At 44.3% G+C, this 16519-nt stretch overlaps 1 protein-coding gene across 5 annotated transcripts in view; it reads right to left on the bottom strand.

Moving 5' to 3' along the window:
• The window catches only part of arel1 (apoptosis resistant E3 ubiquitin protein ligase 1), an 89333-nt gene that overhangs the window by 70354 nt on the left and 2460 nt on the right, over positions 1-16519 (bottom strand). The window contains exons 1-2 of one of the 5 annotated variants that reach the window (XM_070879583.1): positions 12920-12977; positions 9143-9222 (exon numbers count right to left, since the gene is read on the bottom strand). The exons of the other annotated variants lie outside the window; for them this stretch is intronic. The gene's annotated coding sequence lies outside the window, so the exon portion shown is untranslated. Of the gene's footprint in view, positions 1-9142; positions 9223-12919; positions 12978-16519 lie in introns of those variants that run through there. 5 annotated transcript variants of the gene reach the window in all.

Here is a 16519-nt window from a genome sequence, read left to right as displayed (position 1 = left end):
TCAACCTAAGTTTGAGGAACAGCACTTCATCTTTCATTTAGGTACTTTACAGCCTTCTGGACTCAACATCAAGTTCTACAATTTCACACCGTAACTTCTGCCCCTAATTTTTTTTCCCCCATGGCAGCTGTTGATGATTCTGCCATTCCCATTTACACCCTATCTAGACTCCTATTTTGTTTCTTAAATTGCCCTATTACCAAATCCTTTTGCCTTGCACCATCATTCTTTTTGTCTCTTCATCTCTTCTGCCTTCCATCCAATCACAGTCTTGACCTTTTAACAACTGGAAACATTACAACAGCTGGAAACAAACAACTGGAAAAATTGCAATAACTAGATACATTGCAACACCTGGAAACTGAAACAACTGGAAACATTTATCTGGTCATTATCACATTGCTGTTTTGGGAGCTTGCTTGTGCACAAATTGGCTGCCGCGTTTCCTACATTACAACAGTGACTACACTCCAAAAGTACTTAATTGGCTGTAATGCGCTTTGAGACATCTGGTGGTCGTGAAAGTGGCTATATAAATACAAGTCTTTCTTTCTTCTGTTCTTTCCTCCCCTCCCCCATTGCTCCCCACTGCCCCTACACTTGCTTAAAAATCTGTTACATCTCTAACTTTTTCCAGTTCTGACAAAGGGTCATCGACCAGAAACATTAACTCTGTTTCTCTCTTCAGCTGCATGACCTGCTGAGTATTTCCAGCATTTTCTGTTTTATTTCAGATTTCCGGCATCTGCAGAATTTTGCTTTTGAATAAGTGGTTCTCATCAGTTTTATACTCTCTAAAGTCATGAAAATTGTTATGTATGTAAACCTGTAATTACCATATCTAACCATCAGAGGGCTGATCCCCTGGAGTCCCAAGGGATCCCACAATCCCTTGGGAGCACCTGTATATAAGGAGGCCTCAAAGGCTGGAGAGGCACTCTGAGATCTGTAATAAAGGACTACGGACACACTTACTTTGAGCTTGCAGTATCTAATCGGACTCTTTATCCAAGACGCAACAACTGGCGACAAGATACAGATAACGAACCCCAACGCAACAATGCAGAGAACTGTGGGCATCCTGGAGAAATTTTTTAGAAGGAAATGATTGGGAAACCTTCATGGAGCGACTTGACCAATACTTCGTGACAAACGAGCTGGAAGGAGAAGTGAACGCTGCCAAATGAAGGGCGATCCTCCTCACCATTTGCGGGGCATCAACGTATGGCCTCATGAAAAACATGCTTGCTCCAGCAAAACCCATAGACACGTTGTACAATGAGTTGTGCAAATGGTCCGGGAGCATCTAAACCCGAAGGAAAGCGTTCTGATGGTGAGATATCGGTTCTACACGTACAAGAGGTCTGAAGGCTAGGAAGTGGCGAGCTACGTCGCCGAGCTAAGGCGCCTTGCAGGACATTGCAAATTTGAAGGACACTCGGAGCATATGCTCAGGGACTTCTTTGTACTTGGCATTGGCCATGAAGTAATACTTCGCAAACTTTTGACTGTAGTGACACCAACCTTGAAGAAAGCCATAGCGATAGCCCAGGCGTTTATCACCACCAGTGACAATACCAAACAAATTTCCCAGCACACTAGTGCTGCTGCAAGTACTGTGAACAAAGTAACATTTCAAATCGAAATGTACATGGCAGGACTTACACGCCTGTAGCTGCACGTCCGCAGATGGCTCAGAGTCCGCCATCAAGGGTGGTGAATACAAGGCAACCTTGTTGGTGCTGCGGGGGTGATCATCGATTCCATTTATGCCGCTTCAAAGGGCTGTGGAACAATGGGACACCTCCAACGCATGTGCAGGCGAGCTGCAAACCTTGCCAATCCTGCAAACCAGCATGTTGCAGAGGAGGACAGATCCACGGTGCATCATGATGAAACAGAGCCTCAGACCGAGGAAGCAGAGGTATATCGGGTGCACACATTGACCACAAAGTGTCCCCTGATAATGCTGAAGGTTGAATTAAATGGACTCCTGATGACCATGGAGCTGGACAGAAGCGCAAGCCAGTCCATAATGAGTAAAAAGACTTTCAATAAGTTGTAGTGCAACAAGGTTTCAAGGCCAGTCCTGACTCCCATTCGTAACAAACTCAGAACATACACAAAGGAACTGATTCCCATAATTGGCAGTGCTACCGTAAAGGACTCCTACGATGGATCGGTGGATGATTTACCATTCTGGGTGGTACTGGGCTGTTCGGCAGGAGCTGACTGGGAAAGATACGCTGGAATTGGGATGACGTCCGAGCGCTTTCATCCGTCGACGACACCTCATGTGCCCAGGTCCTAAGCAAGTTCCCCTCGCTGTTCGAACAAGGCTTCGGGAAGTTCCAAGGAGCAAAAGTGCAGATCCATTTGATTCCGGGGACGCGACCCATCCATCACAAGGCGACAGCGGTACCTTTACATGATGAGAGGGTGGCGATCAAGCTGGACAGGCTGCAACGAGAGAGCATCATTTCGGCGATCGAATTCAATGAGTGGGCCAGTCCGATCGTTCCAGTCCTCAAGGGAGACAGCACCGTCAGAATCTATGGTGATTACAAAGTAACTATCAATCGTTTCTCACTGCAGGATCAATACCCGCTTCAAAGGCAGACGACCGATTTGTGATGCTAGCGGGAGGGAAAACGTTCACGAAGCTGGACTTGACCTCGGCCTACATGACGCAGGAGCTGGAGGAATCTTCAAAAGGCCTCACCTGCATCAACACGCACAAAGTTCGTTTCGTTTACAACAGATGCCAGTTTGGGATTCGATCAGCCGCGGCGATATTCCAGAGGAACATGGAAAGCTTGCTGAAGTCGGTCCCGCGACCCGTGGTCTTCCAGGATGACATCTTGATTAAAGGTTGGAACACCGTCGAGCACTTGCAGAACCTGAAGGAGGTTCTTAGTCGGCTTAATTGTGTGGGGTTCAGGCTAAAATGCTTGAAGTGCCATTTCCCTGGTGCCTGAAGTGGAGTTCCTGGCGAGAAGAATCGCGGCGGACGGCATCAGGCCCACCGATTCAAAGATGGCGGCAATCGAGAACGCACCGAGATCACAGAACGTGACGGAGCTACGGTCGTTTCTAGGACTCCTGAACACTTTTGGTAATTTCTTACCGGGTCTCAGCACATTGTTAGAACCTCTGCACTCTTTACTGCGAAAGGGAGATCAATGGGCATGGGGTAAAAGCCAGGGAAATGCCTTTGATAAAGCTAGGAAGCTGTTATGTTCAAACAAGTTGTTTGTGTTGTACGATCCATGTAAACATTTGGTACTAGCATGTGATGCGTCGCCGTACGGGGTCGGGTGTGTACTGCAACAAGCTAATGAATTTGGGAAATTGCAACCGATTGCTTATGCATCCAGAAGTCTGTCTAAGGCCGAGAGGGCCTACAGTATGACCGAAAAAGAAGTGTTCGCGTGTGTTTACGGGGTAAAGAAAATGCATCAATATCTGTTCGGGCTCAAATTTGAATTGGAAATCGACCATAAGCCGCTTATATCCTTCTTTTCTGAAAATAAGGGGATAAATACGAATGCATCGGCCCGCATCCAGAGATGGACGCTCACATTGTCCGCATACAACTATACCATCCGCCACAGGCCAGGCACAGAAAACTGTGCCGAAGTTCTCAGTAGGCTACCATTGCCCACCATCGGGGTGGAGATGGCACAGCCTGCAGATTTAGTTATGGTAATAGAAGCATTCGAGAGTGAGCAATCACCTGTTAACGGCCTACAGATTAGACCCTGGACGAGCTTGGACCCCTTACTGTTCTTAGTAAAAAAACTGCGTGCTCCACGGGAGTTGGTCGAGTGTCCCGTTAAAGATGCAGGAAGAAATAAAGCCGTACCAGCGGTGCAAAGATGAAATGTCTATACAGACAGACTGCCTCCTATGGGGCAATTGGGTAGTTGTGCCAAAAAAGGGCAGGGACACTTTCATTAGTGATCTCCACAGTACCCACCCAGGCATTGTAATGATGAAAGCGATAGCCAGATCCCACGTGTAGTGGCCCAGTATCAATGCAGACTTAGACCCCTGTGTGCACAAATGTAATACATGTTCCCAGTTAAGCAATGCACCCAGGGAGGCGTCACTATGTTTATGGCCTTGGCCCGCCAAACCGTGGTCTAGGTTTCACGTTGACTATGCAGGCCCAATCTTGTGACAAATATTTTTAATGGTTGTAGATGCATACTCCAAATGGATTGAATGTGTGATAATGCCGGCAAGCACATCCGCTGCCACCATTGAAAGGCTACGGGCCACGCTTGCCACGCACGGCCTGCCTGATGTCCTTGTAAGTGACAGTGGGCCGTGCTTTACCAGTGCCGAGTTCAAGGAGTTCATGACCCGCAATGGGGTCAAACATGTCACGTCAGCCCCATTTAAGCCAGCATCCAATGGTCAGGCAGAATGAGCAGTTCAAGCAATCAAGTATAGCTTGAAAAGGGTAACTGAAGGCTCACTGCAGACTCGCTTATCCCGAGTCCTGCTTAGTTACCGCACAAGACCCCACTCGCTCACCGGAGTCCCTCCCGCCGAACTGCTCATGAAATGGGCACTTAAGACAAGGCTCACGTTAGTCCACCCTGATCTACACGAACAGGTAGAGAGCAGGCGGCTTCAACAGAATACATATCATGATCGTGCAAATGTGTCACACGAAATTGAAGTAAATGATGCTGTATTTGTGTTGAACTATGGACGAGGTTCCAAGTGGATTGCTGGCACTGTTTTGGCCAGAGGGGAGTGGGATGCTTGTGGTCAAACTCTCAAATGGACTCACCTGCAGAAAACACTTGGACCAAACCAAACTCAGATTTACTGACTATGCAGAACAACCCACAATAGACTCTACCTTTTTCGACCCTCCAACACATACAAGTGGCAACCGACCCAGCGGTTGACCACGAAGCAGAACCCATCACTCGCAGCAGCCCAGCAAGGCTCACCATCCCCAGCAGTCCAGCAAGGCCAGCTGTGCAGCAGCCCAGCGAAGGCCCAACAAACGACTCACCAACACCAGCATTTGCCCGAGACGATCAACCAGGGAAAGGAAGGCCCCAGACCGGCTCACATTGTAAATAATTACACTATTGACTTGGGGGGGGGGGGGAAAGAGAGAGTGCTGTTAAGAAACATAGAAAATAAGTGCAGGAGTAGACCATTCGGCCCTTCGAGCCTGCACCACTATTCAATATCATGGCTGATCATTCACCTCAGTACCCCTTTCCTGCTTTCTCTCCAAACCCCTTGATCCTTTTAGCCGTAACGGCCATATCTAACTCCCTCTTGAATATATCCAAAGAACTGGCATCAACAACTCTCTGCGGTAGAGAATTCCACAGGTTAACAACTCTGAGTGAAGAAATTTCTCCTCACCTCAGTCCTAAATGGCTTACCCCTTATCCTTAGACTGTATCCCCTGCTTCTGGACTGCCCCAACATCGGGAACATTCTTCCTGCATCTAATCTGTCCAGTCCCGTCAGAATTTTATATGTTTCTGAGATACCTTTGCATTCTTAACTCCAGTGAATACAGGCCCAGTCAATCCAATCTCTCGTCATATGTCAGTCCTGTCATCCCGGGAATCAGTCTGCACTCCCTCAATAGCAAGAATGTCCTTCCTCAGGTTAGGAGACCAAAACTGAACACAATATTCCAGATGAGGCCTCACCAAGGCCCTGTACAACTGCAGTAAGACCTCTCTGCTCCTATGTTGAAATCCCCTAGCTATGAAGGCCAACAGACCATTTTCCTTCTTCACCGCCTGCTGTACCTGCATGCCAACTTTCAATGGCTGATGTACCATGACACCCAAGCCTCGTTGCACCTCCCCTTTTCCTAATCTGCCGCCATTCAGATAATATTCTGCCTCCGTGTTTTTGCCACCAAAGTGGATAACCGCACATTTATCCACATTATACTGCATTTGCCCACTCACCTAACCTGTCCAAGTCACCCTGCAGCCTCTTAGCTTCCTCCTCACAGCTCACACCGCCACCCAGCTTAGTGTCATCTGCAAACTTGGAGATATTACACTCAATTCCTTCATCTAAATCATTGATGTATAGTGTAAACAGCTGGGGTCCCAGCACTGAGCCCTGCGGCACCGCACTAGTCACTGCCTGCCATTCTGAAAAGGACCCATTTATCCCAATTCTCTGCTTCCTGTCTGCCAACCAGTTCTCTATCCACGTCAGTATATTACCCCCAATACCAAGTGCTTTAATTTTGCACACCAATCTCTTGTGTGGGACCTTGTCAAAAGCTTTTTGAAAGTCCAAATACACCACATGCACTGGTTCTCCCTTGTCCACTCTACTAGTTACAGCCTCAAAAAATTCTAGAAGATTTGTCAAGCATGATTTCCCTTTCATAAATCCATGCTGACTTGGACCGATCCTGTCACTGCTTTCCAAATGTGCTGCTATTTCATCTTTAATAATTGATTCCAACATTTTCCCCACTACTGATGTCAGGCTCACCGGTCTATTAATTAGCTGTTTTCTCTGTCCCTCCTTTTTTTAAAAAGTGGTGTTACATTAGCTATCCTCCAGTCCATAGGAACTGATCCAGAGTCGATAAGACTGTTGGGAAAATGAACACCAATGCATCCACTATTTCTAGGGCCACTTCCTTAAGTACTCTGGGATGCAGACTATCAGGACCTGGGGATTTATCGGCCTTCAGTCCCATCAATTTCCCCAACACAATTTCCTGACAAATCAGGATTTCCTTCAGTTCGTCCTCCTCACTAGACCCTCGGTCCCCTCGTATTTCCGGAAGATTATTTGTGTCTTCCTTCGTGAAGACAGAATCAAAGTATTTGTTCAAGTGGTCTGCCATTTCTTTGTTCCCCATTATAAATTCACCTGATTCTGACTGCAAGGGACCTACATTTGTCTTCACTAATATTTTTCCCTTCACATATCTATAGAAGCTTTTGCAGTCAGTTTTTATGTTCCCAGCAAGCTTCCTCTCACACTGTATTTTCCCCCTCCTAATTAAACCCTTTGTTCTCCTCTGCTGAATTCTAAATTTCTCCCAGTCCTCAGGTTTGCTGCTTTTTCTGGACAATTTATATGCCTCTTCCTTGGATTTAACACTATCCTTAATTTCTCTTGTTAGCCATGGCTGAGCCACCTTCCCGGTTTTATTTTTACTCCAGACAGGGATGTACAATTGTTGAAGTTCAGCAATGTGATCTTTAAATATTTGCCATTGTCTATCCACCATCAACTCTTTAAGTATCATTCGCCAGTCTATTCTAGCCAATTCATGTCTCATACCATCAAAGTTACCTTTCATTAAGTTCAGGACCCTAGTCTCTGAATTAACTGTGTCATTCTCCATCTTAATAAAGAATTCTACCATATCATGGTCACTCTTCCCCAAGGGCCCTCGCACAATAAGATTGCTAATTAGTCCTTTCTCATTACACATCACCCAGTCTAGGATGGCCAGCCCTCCAATTGGTTCCTCGACATATTGGCCTAGAAAACCATCCCTAATACACTCCAGGAAATCCTCCTCCACTGTATTGCTACCTGTTTGGTTAGCTCAATCTATATGTAGATTAAAGTCGCCCATGATAACTGCTGTACCTTTATTGCATGCATCCCTAATATGTATGTAAACCTGTAATTAACATGTCTAACCACCAGAGGGCTTATCCCCTGGAGTCCCAAGGGATTCCACAATCCCTTGGGAGCACCTGTATATAAGGAGGCCTCACAGGCTGGAGAGGCACTCTGAGATCTGTAGTAAAGGACTACAGTCACACTTACTTTGAGCTTGCAGTATCTAGTCTGACTCTTTATCTAAGACATAACAAAAATCAGGTGATCTTTCCCCAATCTCACTTACATAAAACCTTCATCCACAGACTATATGTTTCCAACAGAAGCAGGCTCTGGTATAGGGTAATTTTTTCACAGTGAAGAGAACAGTTAAAGTTAAATAATAAAAGAAAAAAAAGAGACGTGCATTTATACAGCCTTTCATGACTAGCAGACGTCCCAAAGCACTTTACAACCAATGAGGTACTTTTTGAAGTGCAGTCACTGCTGTAAACTCACACAAACAGCAATGTGATAATGACCAGATAACCTGTTTTAGTGATGATGATTGAGTGATAAATATTGTCATGTCTGAACATGCCAAAGCTTAGAAATAATGAAGGCCGCCCCAACAGTGAGGGCCATCCTAATGGTTCAGGGGTAAATTAGCCAGAGCTCCCACTCTTGACTGTTATGCAGTGACTCCAATTGAAAATTGCTGGTTGAAGAACAGGATCAAGATTTGCTATGATGTCACCACAGTCGGACAGAATTCTGGCAGCTGTTATCAAGGCTCACAATATAGATGAGGGCCACTTTGATGAGGGTGACTGCTGGAATTGTACTGCAGCGAGGAAGTCACCTTCTTCAGAAGAGAGGGGAGGGGCTAGGAGTGCAGAATTACTTCATTGACGACACTTCAAAAGTACTTTATTGGCTGTGATCTTTTTAGATAACCGGAGGATGTGAACGGCACTCTATAGTGCATGTTATTTATTCCCTCACCTTTAAAAGTCTCCTTCAAATCTATTTTTTTTGGCCGTGCCTTTGGACAGTATCACTAATTTGTCTACGAGCACTTGGCCCATTCTATCCTATGCCAAGTACCATGAGACATTAAAGGCATTATATAAATACAAGTAGTTATTGGTCTATAGCCAGGAATTTACAAGCCCTGGCCAATCTACACAATTCCCTCAACAGCAGCAATTAACCTCTAACTGACCACAAATATGCCTATTTACACCAATTAGACTTTAGGGCCTTAAGGGACAGCGCAGATTAAGCACAGTTCCACCTCTGTAGCAGAATAATACATCATGTAACACTCCTTTCATTATAAAACAGCATAACATTTGAGTTATCATGAGCAGTGCCATGCAAGATCTGCTAATAGTATTAAAAATAAACCGATGCATGGTCTAAATTACAATGAATCACTTCATTGTTCAAATACTATCAACAAAATTTTCATTAAAGGGTATTTATTAATCAATTATAGCCATCTGCTATGCTAAGTTGCAGCTTGAATATGCTCACTGCCGATGGAGACTTTGCTTACTGTCAGTAGAATAGTCCCAGATGTTAAAACAGTCAGGAAAGAGACTCGAGAGACCCAGGAGAATTATTTTATCATCTCCTCTGCAATAACAATAAAGAGGTTATTTGTTAAAGTCTTTGAGAAATTATCACGACACGATTCAATAGGTTGCACAATCTGAAGGCCCTGAATAAAATAATGGCACTGGTGAAGTCCTGAACAAATGCTGAATTACGCATGAAGGTGACATTGTAGGGAATTCTTTATCATTTTAAGAAAATGTTTAAAGCATAAAATAATGCTGCACCCACATTATACAACGATGTACTGAACAGAACTTGCAATGCCTGTAGCTGCTTTGAAGCCAAACCAAAAAGGAATATTCTATATACTGGTTCACCTCATTTTTAAACATGTTCTCAGAAGAATATATTAAGTCCTTCAGGATGTGACTTATGGCCCACATTTGGTACTGACCATAATTCACTTGCAACTCATCCAATTTGTTCCCTCATGGGATATAAATTATATCCCACAGGTTTCAGCCAGATGGTATTTGGTTCACGAGTTCGGTTTTAAATTGCAATCTTAATTCACCTCCGATTTTGTTTGTCCTATTTAGGCTGCCCAGCCCAACTCAATGTTCTTCATCTCAGTAATCAGGGATGTCACCCACTTCCAGATAGCCTCTGCAAGTGCTTGTATCGAGCTGGGCTTTATGAGGTGCTTGAGCACCCTGGGGAATTTAATTGGGGAGGGGAACATAGAGAAAAAAGATTGGACCTGGTCGCCCTTTGGTCATCTCCAAGACCAGAAACTTCTTATTTAAAAAGGATCTACAGACCACAATTAAAGAAATCAAACAGTAATGAACAACTACTTCAAGACAGAGAATCAATGGGGGTGGGAGAAGGAAAGGAATACCCTAACTGTTAGCATGTTAATCATCTGATACCAGTAAAATTCTATTAACCCAAAATGTTCAGCTGATCTTATTTTCATCTGAGCACCAGAGATAAGATCAAGCTTGAGTAAGCAGTATGCTCTTACTGAGAATGTACTCGAGGTCAGATTTTAAAATAGGTCAACGGTAGCCTAATTTTAAAAATCCAGCTTGAATGTTTAAATTGAAATATACACCATAATTAAAATCATTAAACTTTAGTTACTGGTTGTTAAGACAGTCCCTGAACAATAGGTGTTAACCAAAAAATAAAATTGTTGGAATATGTTTATAAATGTGCTGAGCTGTTGATAAAGGGAATTAAGGGTTATTGATATATTCAGACACCTAGTCAATTTTTTTCAAGTGAGGCAGTAGCTGATGCAAGTGTCAAAATCAGTGAGTGGGCTACATGATTACACAGAAATACAAGTTCTAATACACAAAACATAAGAAATAGGAGCAGGAGTATGTCCTTCGGCCCCTCGAGCCTGCTCCACCATTCAATAAGATCATGGCTGATCTTCTATCTCAACTCCACTTGCCTGCACGATCCCCATATCTCTTGATATTCAAAAATCTAGCGATCTTTGCCTTGAATATGCTCAACGATTGTGCTTCAACTGCCCTCAGAGATTAAGGTTCAATCACCCTCGCACACAAAAATTGCAAAACCCCATGGACAAAAGATGAATCCCCCACCCCTGCCATAACCACTAAAAGCACCAATGTTTTTTTAAATATTTTCCCTTACTTCTCCACTCCTCAAATGTACTGATGATTGCTGGTTAATTCAGGCCTCGCCCAAGTGGCTATTCTAACATTCTTCTTTTACCCCAAAGCCCCACCCACAAGCTTAGATCTGGGACCCCAGCCAGAGTTTCTCCTCGACATATACTCCCTCACCCTCTGCACTAAGTGACTCACCCTCAGTGATTTCAATCTCTATCTCAGCTCACCTTTCCCCCTCTGCTCCGAATTCAATGCCTTCCTGTCCCACCTAAACCTCTCCCTCTGTATAAAGTCTCCTACCCACTTTCACAACCATCCCCTTGACCACACCATCCGTTGTGGCCTCTCTACTCCCATGGTCTCGATCACTGACCAGCCATTTCCTGGTATTGCTCACCATGCACATCCCTCTACCCCTTTCCAACCCCACTTCCTTACGTCCTCCCAGTTACTTAAAATTGCACTTTCAAGCTGCCAACTGCCCAGCCTTTGGCCCTTCATTCGTCACTATACTTCTGTAGCTGTTGATTTGCTCAGCCATTCCCTCACCTCCACATTTGTTGCCTTATAGAATCAGAATAGTACAGCACAGAAGGAGGCAATTTGGTCCCTGCAAAGACTTTACCCTCTTCTATCCTGGCTATTTCCCTTGGATTGACAAGGTAGATGCTGAGAGGTTGTTTCCCCTGGCTGGAGAGTCTATAATTAGGGGGCATAGTCTCACGATAAGGCGTCGACCATTTAAGACCAAGATGATGAGGAATTTCTTCACTCAGAGGGTTGTGAATCTTCTACCCTAGAGGATGCTGAGTCGTTGAGTATATTCAAGACTGAGGTCGCTAGATTTTTGGACTCTAGGGGAATCAAGGGATCTGGGGATCGGGCAGGGAAAGTGTTGAGGTCAATGATCAGCCATGATCTTATTGAATGGCGGAGCCGGCTCAAGGGGCCATGGCCTACTCCTGCTGCTAATTACATAGGATATATGGCTTGTTTCTGTGTCATTCAGCCCAACCAGTCCATGCCGGCGTTTATGCTCCACTCGAGCCTCCTCCCATCTTATATTCTTGATTTCTTATGTCTGCCTCTATTTTCGCTCCCTTACCCAAGGGGTTCAGACTTGAGTTTTTGATCACCCCTCCTCATATCTCCTTCTTTGGCTTGCCATGCAGATTTTATCATTATTATGTCTCTTGTGAAACACCATGGGATGTTTTTCTACGTTAAAGGCATTATGTAAATGCAACCTGTTTATGTTGTTGTATGCTTTTTTATAGCAGAAGCAAAAGTATCAAATATCTGTGTGTTATCAGGGAACAGCTCATGGTGGACATTCACAGTAAGAAAATAGGGTTGTCAAGTCTGATCATTACGAGGATAAATCAGTTGGATTCCATGGGATTATCAGTATAACTTTGGAAACGGTCTACAATGCTGGTACAATATCACAACTGGTTTATTGCTCTCTTTCAGTACTCCTTTTGTTTGTATGCTTTGTGGATTATTAAATGCTGCTGAAACACAGGCCAAGAGCAGTTGTCAATGAAGGTGCAGTCCACAGCCCCAGGACTCAACTATGATGTCAATGACAAGAGCAGGCCCGAGTAACACCATTAGAAAAACCGTTCCCAGCCTAACTCGGGCATGTGCTTTGAAAACAAAAAAAAAAAGGACGAAACGAAGATGTAAAAGGCACACATCAGCCGTTCACACCACTGTCAAGAAATGTGGCCATTCAGATGAAGAAAACTTGCTTTCGAAAAAACCGGCGTTTAATTAAATGAATGGTCACAGAATCACTAATAATACAATTCTATTAACAGCAATCTGAATAGAGAGCACTTCCTTTCTGTTTTCATCGTGGGTTAAGAACAGACTGCAGCTGCACAATTCCACCCACCTGCAGTCTGACCCGGTTTCACAGATTACCCACAGGACAGGGAAACACACAACAGAAATCTCTCTGTCATATTCTATGCTCCAATATCTCTACAGGGAGGTGGAACCAGCTGAACAACACATGGTCAAGCAAAAAATAAAAAATGTACATGACGAAATCATTGATTTTTTTTTATAAAGTAACCGAGGAAGAAGTTAAGGTGCCCTCATTTAAGAACTCTAACAATGAACCGCAGCACGGAGGAGTTGCACACAAATTCTCTCCCTTGTTGAACTGAGGTTCCAAACTTAGGCAAGCAGAACTCAGGCGCTTCCTGCAAGAGACAAAAAAAAGAAGATTTTGAAGCGTCTCCACCAACTGCCAACGTGCATCCCTGCTCGTCAGCTAAAACACCTGGTCGCCTGCCCTTCCCTCTTTGTCGCAGCATGTGTGACCTTGGGGTGGGAAAGCTGCCTTGCGGCACTGTATGCAGCCTAAAACAAAAGGTGCACTGCTCCTTTTCTATCAACGGACCAAAAGAACCACTTAGAAAATAAAATGTCACGGTGACCTTGGTTTTCAAGTGAGATGTTTAAAGCTCAGTGGGTAGAAGCAGCTCATGGGGGGTCACTCGGGGTGCCTCTACTCAGTGACCCCTATGGGAAAATGCATGCCCACGGACATTGGGTGTGCACTGGATTGGACTTGGCTGGGATGTAGCCTGCTGATACCGTCCAGGGTGACACAAGGGACGTTGAACTGGATAAGATACTGGAAAGCTGCTGGAGCTGGGGAAATAAAAACAGAAAATGCTGGAAATACTCAGCAGGCCAGGCAGCACCTGTGGAGAGAGAAAATCAGAGCTAATGTTTCAGGTCGATAACCTTTCATCAGAACGGGAAAAAGTTAGAGATGTAACAGATTTAAAGCAAGTGTAGGGGCAGGGAAAGGGGGGAGGGGAGGAAAGAACATAAGGGAAGGTCCGTGATAGAGTTGAAGAAGTTCTGCTCTTCTCTCAGACGGGATTTCCGTTTTCCTCTTTTACCTTGTTCCATCCTATCACAGACCTTCCCTATTGTTCTTACCTCCCCTCCCCCCTTTCCCTGCCCCTGCACTTGCTTAAAATCAGTTGCATCTCTCACTTTTTCCAGTTCTGACGCAAGGTCATCGACCTGAAACGTTAACTCTGTTTCTCTCTCCACAGATGCTGCCTAACCTGCTGAGTATTTCCAGCATTTTGTAGTTTTATTTCAGATTTCCAGCATCTGCAGTATTTTCCTTTTGCCATTTGTTTGGCGTTTTAACATAAAGATAACATCCTGAGGCACTTCACAGAGCGTATTTGGACAAAAATCAGCATTGAGCTAAAGGAGGAGATAATAGTAGAGCTAATTTATACTGAAAGTTATATAGTGGAGCTTATATAACTGAGTCTAGGTCAGAGGTGGGTTTTAAGGAGAGTCTTTAAAGGAGAGGAAGATGGAGAGAGAAAAAAAGGTGTAGGGAGAGAACTCCAGAGCTTAGGACCTAGACAGCTGAAGGCACGGCCGCCAATCATTGAGCAAAAGGATTTCAGGATGCACAAATATGGATTAATACAACCCCCTCGTGCAACCTTATATTCTAGCTCAGTCACAGAATCCTTCATTAATACTCATCATCATAGGCAGTCCCTCGGAATCGAGGAAGACTTGCTTCCACTCTTAAAATGTGTCCTTAGGTGGCTGAACAGTCCAAGACGAGAGCCACAGTCCCTGTCACAGGTGGGACAGATAGTCGTTGAGGGTAAGGGAAGGTGGGACAGGTTTACCGCACACTCTTTCCGCTGTCTGCGCTTGATTTCTACATGCTCTCGGCGATGAGACTCGAGGTGCTCAATGCCCTCCCGGATGCACTTCCTCCACTTATGGCGATCTTTGGCCAGGGACTCCCAGGTGTCAGTGGGGATGTTGCACTTTTTCACGGAGGCTTTGAGGGTGTCCCTGTAACTTTTCCTCTGCCCACCTTTGGCTCGTTTGCCATGATTAATACTACCACCCAATCTCTCTCCCCTCTCTTGAAAACATAACAATGAATATTCAGTCCCCACTCCTGTCCAAACCTAAGCCTCGTCTCCATTATAGTTACTATATTATATCGCTTTATAGTTATTAATGCTTTGAACTCTCCAATTTTGACTTGAACACTTTGTGCATTCACATTCAACCCACTCAATCCTGACTTGAAATTTTGGAACATTGATCCTTATTCTTGGTCTCCTCGTTTATTTAATTTTTGATATTCTATCCTCTTTCTCTATCACTATCTCAAAGCCTCTCTTTCTTTCCCTTGTTCCTCTGGTAATATTTTCCAATTATTGCGACAGCCTTATTAATCCTGCACTCCCTCCCTAACCCCAAGCCTAGACCGTCCATAACCTCCTCCATACTAGTTGGATTCTCCACAAGAGCACGGGTGCCATTTCGGATCAAGTGAAGGCCTCCCCTTGTACTCGAACTCTGGGATACAATGGGGTGGAAGTTATGCTACAGTTGTATAAAACTTTGATTAGACTGCATCTGGAGCACTGCATTCAGTTCTGGACACCACACCTCAGGAAGGATATAATGGCCTTGGAGAGGGTGCAGCGCGTATTCACCAGAATCCTAAAGAGTTAAATTCTGAGGACCGGTTGCATTGACAAGGTTTATTTTGCCCTGACTATGAGGGGTGATCTAACTGAGTTGTCTAAAAGATGAGAGAGTAGATAAAGGGAAGATAAATAGAACCTTAAAAGTAGGTGCATAGATGATGTCAGGAAGCACTTCATGAAAATGGCGGTGGAAACCTGGATATCTCACCCCAAAAATCTGTTGAGGCTATGTTAATTGAAAATGTCAAAACTGAGATTGGTATATTTTTGTTAGGTAAGGGTATTAGGGAATATGGAGAAATTGTGGGTAAATGTAGTTAAGATGCAGATCAGCCACGATCTAATTGAATGGCAGAATAGGCACGAGGGGCTGAATGGTCTACTCCTGTTCCTAAGTTCCCAACTCTGTCCAACTCCCCAAGAACGTGAACCCTTCCCTTCTGTATTATCCCTGCAGCTAGGTTGAGACCTGCCTTATTAAAGTGAAAGCGCTAAAGGAGCTGTACATCTTTAAACCCAATGGGGTAGTTTCCACTTGAGGCACAATCAGGAAACTCTACCCTAATGTTCTAGTTAGAAATCGCCAAATTCATATTTTAAACAGTAGACACATTTTATTTCAAACAACCGTGTAAAAATATTAAAACAATCTGAAGAGCTCACCACAATACTCAGCCCTGCCATTTATAATATGTAGCTCAGTGGGAGTAATCAGGTCCATTTTGTTTGTGGGGTGACACGCTACAGTTTCATACATCGTGGCTGCCTCAGAATGCAGTTTATAGACTTTCATCTTTAAAAATACAGAATATGTGCTTGGCAAATTCTGTGAATAAGAGTGCCAGCCAGCATCACTGTAAACAACAAAACCTTCTTTTCAGATGTTTTGAAAATGTTTGCATTTACCCCCAAAACAGCCAAATCGAGGACTCATTCTATCAACCATAAGCCAGTTTTGTTGATATCAGCAGTGCAAGACTGCTGAATGCAAAGTAACAACCACAAGCAGCCAACCAAGCAATACATAGCACAGCCTTTCGTCATTTTCACATTCAGCCAAGTTGAGATCTGCTTATATAATGTCCCAACTTATTTTTAACTATCAAATAATGAGAGTGCAGGAAAAACAAATCTACCTCTTGCCTCAGTGCACAGCATATCCGTACATACTCACTGCTTGTTTATAAAGAGCGAAAAGCACTCATGACAACC

Source organism: Pristiophorus japonicus, chromosome 4 (assembly GCF_044704955.1).
Source record: "Pristiophorus japonicus isolate sPriJap1 chromosome 4, sPriJap1.hap1, whole genome shotgun sequence".
NCBI lineage: Eukaryota > Metazoa > Chordata > Chondrichthyes > Pristiophoridae > Pristiophorus > Pristiophorus japonicus.
The sequence above is the reverse complement of the archived record's forward strand: the minus strand, read 5'-3'. Positions and strand labels throughout refer to the sequence as shown.